The following is a 5797-nucleotide window of genomic DNA, read 5'->3' on the forward strand; positions in this document are numbered from 1 at the left end:
GTGAGTGCGGCACACAACTTTTTGCTTGTTTCGGAGCCGTTTATTTGGGCGGGCGTACTAAACCCACTACGTACCACACCACCAGGTGTCTCACTTGAATGCCGAGTCTTTCTCTGCCGTTTTTAAAGATTTGCCAAACACTTGATTTTTCAAAAAAAAGTGTATTTTTCTCAAAAATAAAACACTTTTTACCTCCCAACAACAATGTCAAACGGACTCTAAGTTATCTTTCTTCTGAGTGGTACGTGATTATTGTCCGGAAGAAACAATTCTTTTTCTTCTTTCTTGAAGTTTTATTAAAAATCAAATTGGTATTTATTTATGTGAAATATTGTGAATATAGCTTGCAAGTATGGGTTGCCAATTGTAACGAGTAATAACATACTCATTTTTACCATCAATAAAATCAGAGTGATAATCGCTTTAATTTACGTTATAATTATTATATATTATGCACTAGGCAAGAGAGGAAAAAAATATCAAAAATACTTTTTTAAGTCTGATTAAAAAATGTACTTGTGCTTTGTTCCATGATCTAATTAATAGTGTTGCTTGTAGAGACTGGTTATAATAACAACGAGGAGTGTGGTTTTATGCTGTTCTGGCTATCGTTCTTCGTGATGTACGTTAATTTATATTTGAATAAAATAAAATATACGTTGAAATGATTTACGTTAATTTACGTTGTTGAATATTGTGATCGTGATATAGATATTAGTGAATGAAAGGGGTATTTATAAAGTGATTTTCACTAGGATTGTATAGTTTTTTATTTTTTTAATTGTAGTGGTGGCAATTAATTTGATTGGATAAGATTTTGGTTATTTGTTACAATATTCTTGTAAGATATTATTTTATGAAATACAATACAATAGATTTTTTTTAAACTGCATTTAGGGTCTTTTGGGAATGCCACCTGGTAATTGGAATTGGTGTAATTACTAGGTAGTAATTACCAGCCTAGTAATTACACAGTCTAGTAATTACACTGACCTGTTTGGTTATCATAGTGTAATTACACTGTAATTACACATGTCTTGTTTGGATGCCATAATGTAATTACACATGTTCTGTTTGGATGCACAATAACAATCATAATATTATAATAAATTTTAAAAATAAAAATTAATTATTTAAAATTTATACTAAACAAATAAGAAACTATATAAATGATATTAAATTAACTATTTAAGATATATTATTTTTTGAAAATATATTAATTAATAAACATATGTTCTTAACTAATATTATGAAAAAATAATTGATTTATATTTTTTCAAATTAATATATTTCAATTGAATTGATCATAAAAACTAAAAGTATGAAGTTTCTACTAACATCGTGAAATTGATAAAAAGATTAATATATAAATAAAATGTCATAAATTATTAAAAATGTTTGACAAAAAAATAATCTATCAAGTCTAATTAAAAAATGACTTGCAATGTGAATTCAATATTACTAAAACAAATGAAACTGCAAATATAACATAAGTTACAAATTCAAAACAAAAAATTAAACATAATACTCTTATTGCAAATTTCAACGTAGCACACATAAATCTGATTTTGTTTTTTTTTTTTTGAAAAAAAAAACCGTAAGTCTATAACCTTACTTAACAATAAATTCTATTTAATTTAAAAATTAGAATACTAATAGAATTATGCTAATGAGAAAATAAGCATGGCATAAAGAAATAGATAATATGAAAAAATTGCATAGAATCACATGAAGTAAGGTTGAGAACGAGAAGAAAATAAAATATAATAAAAATAAATAAAAAATAAACTTTTAGAAATTTTTAGAATAATAAAAATAAAAAAAGAACTTAAAATAATAGAAGTAAAAAAATAAAAAATAGAAATAAAAAAAAAATTAAAAGTTTTCAGCTGGTAATTACACCATGTATTACCAGCAAATTGGAGAGTGTAATTACCTCTTGCCAATTACACAAATTACCTGCTGACCAAGTAATTACCTGTCCAACCAAACAGGACAGACAGTGTAATTACACCCAATTACACCAAATCCAATTACCAGAGTGTCCTTCCAAACAGGCCCTTAATATGTTTTAATGTCGTTTAGGTGAAGTATTAGTAGAAGAATGCATTCAATTAGAGATTCAGTACAAATTTTTCACTTTTTATTACTGAACTTTTGTTAGTAAAATACCTTTTATTTCTCTGTATTATTTGTTTCCAAGATTTCATTTTTCAAAGTAGGGCATTTAAAATTTTTACGACTTATTTATTCTCTATTAAATATGTTTGCATGTGTTAATTATAATTTAATACTCCCTTAGTTTAATTTGTTTGTTTTTTTTTTTTTTTATATTCGTTTCAAAACAAATGCCGCTTTTGTTTCTGACAATTCTTTAATTTTCCACGTAATATGATATATATTTTTTGGTAGTACGTAATATGATTAAGAGTTTAAGACTACAAGAATAAAGAACATTTTTGATACATTTGATATATCTTAAGTTTATGCCACAAAATTTATTTATTTTTCCTTAAATTATGTGTCAAATTAACATAAGACAAATAATAAAAACAGATGGAGAAGTTATCATTTTATTGTCTATTGAATATGTTTGCATTTTTTAGAAGACCAAAATACTAAATAACACAAAAACAGAATTGTTTTTCTCACGCACCCTTAACCATAACGTACCTACCCCTTATTAATTTTTCACAAAAATTGTAAAAACTATAATCATCTTTTTAATAAGTAATTTTCACATTCATTTTTTTATTTGAGAGTTTTGAAAGATTTTTAGTCATACAATTAGATTACTTTTAAAGGACAAAATAACTTTTATTTTAATTTAAAAATTGTATCACTCATATCCGCAAGTCATAAATCACATATAAAAGCTATAGAAAGGATTAAACTAAAAAAATGAATAAAATTCATAGAACAATTAAGAAAGTCGCTACATATACCTATAGAATAAAGTCATCAGAACAAAGAGTATGGAGTAGATACCGTTTTGGCTCTCATTCTTTGTAGCTCTATTTTGTGGTTCATGGTTTACCTTTGTCATCCTTAGTAGGGATTTCTACATAGAAAAGTATAAGTGTATTATATCTCTCTTTTGCGTCTTAATTTTGACTTCAATCGATAGAAAAATCTATTAAGACCTTTTTTTTTATCAGATGAAGTGGATCAATTTAGTATATATAATAATTTATTGCAAATTTTAATTGAGGTAGGCCTCCGTTTAGGCATATTGTACCTTATTTTATATGCAAGTTATTATAACAAGACAAGTATTAGAGATCGAAAATAACAACTTAACTTTAATAGTAATAGTATGTTGATTTATACATATATAGAGTAGATATATAATGGTACTTCTAAATGGAATAAACTTATATCAGAATAATTTGTGGATGTTTGATATGTGAATATATCATAATATTTAGTTAATTTCAATTTTTCACGTAATATGATTAAGAGTTTAAAACTACAAGAATAAAGAACATTTTTGATACATTTGATATATCTTAAGTTTATGCCACAAGATTCAAAAATATTTTTTTCTTAAATTATGTGTCAAATTAACATAAGACAAATAAATTAAAACAGATGGAGAAGTTATCATTTTATTAACTATTGAATATGTTTGCATTTTTTAATAGAAGACCAAAATACTAAATAACACAAAAACATAATTGTTTTTCTCACGCACCCTTAACCATAACTACCTACCCCTTATTAATATTTCACAAAAAATGTAAAAATTATAATCATCTTATTAATAAGTAATTTTCACATTCATTTTTTGATTTGAGAGTTTTGAAGGATTTTTAGTCATACAATTAGATTACTTTTAAAGGACAAAATAACTCTTATTTTAATTTAAAAATTGTATCACTTATTTCCGCAAGTCATAAAACACACATAAAAGCTATAAAAAGGGTTAAACTAAAATAAATAAATAAAGTTCATAGAACAATTAAGAGAGTCGCTACATATACCTATAGAATAAAGTAATCAGAACAAAGAGTATGGAGTAGATACCGTTTTGGCTCTCATTCTTAGTAGCTCTATTTTGTGGTTCATGGTTTACCTTTGTCATTCTTAGTTGGGATTTCTACATAGAAGTAAGTGTATTATCTCTCTTTTGCGTCTTAATTTTAACTTCAATCAATAAAAAAATCTATTAAGACCTTTTCTCTGATCTGGATCAATTACATATTTATAATAATTTATTGCAAATTTTAATTGATGTAGGCCTCCGTTTAGGCATATTGTACCTTATTTTATATGCAAGTTATTATAACAAGACGGCTATTAGAGATCGAAAATAACAACTTAACTTTAATAGTAATTGTATGCTGATTTATACATATATAGAGTAGATATATAATGGTACTTCTAAATGGAATAGACTTGTATCAAATAATTTGTGGATGTTTGATATGTGAATATATCATAATATTTAGTTAATTGCTAATCAATTTTATGTTGATCTTCTCTGGATAGTTTTGGTGGTCATGTAAATGAAGTTGTCTTGTTTATAATTATTATTTTTCTGTCATGTTGAAGAGGCAAGATAATCGACTTAAGAGATTTTTGTTAATTCGACAATAATGACAATTTGGTAAATATAATTCTAATGAACTATATTTAAATATAGAGTATTTGTATGAATTTATTTAGCATAAATCGAATATTAATATAAATTTGTGCATGTGTTTTGCACGTGTCCCACACTATTAACAAAACTTTCATATAAGTTCATACTTATATTTGTGCACATGTTTTGCACATATTTGATTTTAGTGATTAGTAAATTGACTTTTTTCAATAATTGTGTTTTTTGTTTGGTTAAAGAATTGCTATCTTTTTATTTGTCATTAGATGCGCAATAACTTATAACTTACTTTTTAAAGTAAATTGATATACACATAATGCTTAAAAAATAATCGATTCTTAAATTATTTGTCATTAGATGAGCAACGGATTATGAAAATTTATTTTCTTATAAAAAGCTAAATGAAGAATGTTTGAAAATTACAATGAAAAATTATGCGATCAATTGTCAGTCTTATTTTATTCATTTGCATTGAAATATATCACATAAGAGATTTTTGAAAACTCTTCAATTGTTTTCCCCACAATCATTTATTTTTACGATCTTAAATTCATAAATTTTTAAATAAGTAATTATCTATATTTTCTTAGTAGTATGGTCGTGCAGAAAATTAATTTTGATTAAAACATACGCTAGAGTGTCGCGTAGAGAATAAGATTCAATATATTGCCCTATAAAAGAGAATTATATTTTAGAAAAATAAATAAAGAAGGAATTGCAAATTCATTAATCGATAGTCGAACAATCATTTATCCATTTAATTTGTTTTAGTAAATCGCTGAACTTTGAGAGACTTACCTTAATTTTATTTATTTATTTGAAGCATGTCATTGAGACTTGGAGCCCGTTTGGATTGACTTAAAAAAAGTAACTTTTAAAAAGTAACTTTTTAAAGTGCTGGAACTTATTTTAAAAATAAGTAGTTATGTGTTTGGATAAAAGTGTTGCAGTTGAAAAAAAAGTTGTTGATGTGTTTGGCAAATAAGTGCTGGTAAACACTTTTTTAAATCAAAATGTCTGAAATACCCTTTAAGTTGTTAACATGATAAAAAGTTGATTAATTTAAGGTTTTTATACTTAAAAATAAATTTATATTTTACATCCATAAGTAATAATATTTTCCTATCATTCACATATTTCTTTACCACCACAAATTATTTATAAGAGGAATAATAATAATAATAATAATAATAA

Source organism: Solanum tuberosum, unplaced genomic scaffold, assembly GCF_000226075.1.
Source record: "Solanum tuberosum cultivar DM 1-3 516 R44 unplaced genomic scaffold, SolTub_3.0 scf00181, whole genome shotgun sequence".
In the NCBI taxonomy this organism is placed as follows: domain Eukaryota; kingdom Viridiplantae; phylum Streptophyta; class Magnoliopsida; order Solanales; family Solanaceae; genus Solanum; species Solanum tuberosum.